We start from the raw sequence: 1,100 nt of genomic DNA on the forward strand, positions 1-1,100 counted from the left end.
TATAATCTACCGGATGCAACCTAGTAACTGCCGACAATGGGTTCCCTAGGAGACTCGAAGCCAAAGATCTAATAATCGGAGAACTCCTCCTGAAATGTCCCCTGATCGGCTGTCCTCGGTATACGAGAGGCTGATCAGAAGAACCGACCGGTGTGTCAATCGGCCTATCCTCGGGAAGCGACCGGTTCCAGGGGCACCTTACCCTTATCAACCTTCCTCTTTCATACCGGCGAGTTTGACGCAAGCTCAAAATTCAATGAAACCTGGCCCTGACCTTTGGAACCTGACGGCTTGGAGGCTGGGCGCGATTCTTTCGAAGCAGATGTCACACTTGCAGACGGCTTCCCTGAAGAGTAAACATTCTTGTGTGCTTGACTCTTCTTACTTGAAGCCCAAGCAGGCAATTTCAAAACCCCCTTATCACCAGCCGAGATGGATCTTTTAGGATTCCTCTGACAATTCCAGACGACTTTACCCTCTGGAATCTAATACCCCAAACACTCCCGGAGAGCGGAATCATTAACAATGTTACCAAAAAGTATCCGATCTACATTCTTAGGGAGTTGAGAGAACTACAAGATATGGTTAACCCGGTCTTGCCGCTCCGGGCTTAATACAGGACACTCCTTCCCTACAGCAGAAAGGGAAGTCAAGACATATGAGGAAGGATAAAGAAAAAAGATGAACTAAAAACACTCCAGTTTTCTCGAAAGATTCCCCACTCCCGGGGAACATAATGTTGAATGGGCAAAGCCTCAGAGGTCGACGCCTCCCAAGTCCCGGATATGTAAAAACATTGCTCTGCCCACTGCTTATTATTGGAAAAAGTTTTCCCAAGCTCGATAAACTGGTTATTCTCACGAACCATAAAGGTGACCGTCTTGGAAGTTGGTTAAAAATGGGGTCCGAATATATTAAAAAATTCGGGGATCGATAGGGTCTTCCCCAGAAACACAGAAGGCCACAATAGAAGGGTGGCCATGAAGTAACGCCAGCCGTTTGGCATTAGTTGCGCAGGAGCCACCCCCAAGAAGGACAACATTTCTCTAACTATAGGAGAGAAGGGCAGACAGACTCCCAACATGAACATACGTTCATGA

Source organism: Corylus avellana, chromosome ca11, assembly GCF_901000735.1.
Source record: "Corylus avellana chromosome ca11, CavTom2PMs-1.0".
NCBI classification, from domain to species: Eukaryota; Viridiplantae; Streptophyta; class Magnoliopsida; order Fagales; family Betulaceae; genus Corylus; species Corylus avellana.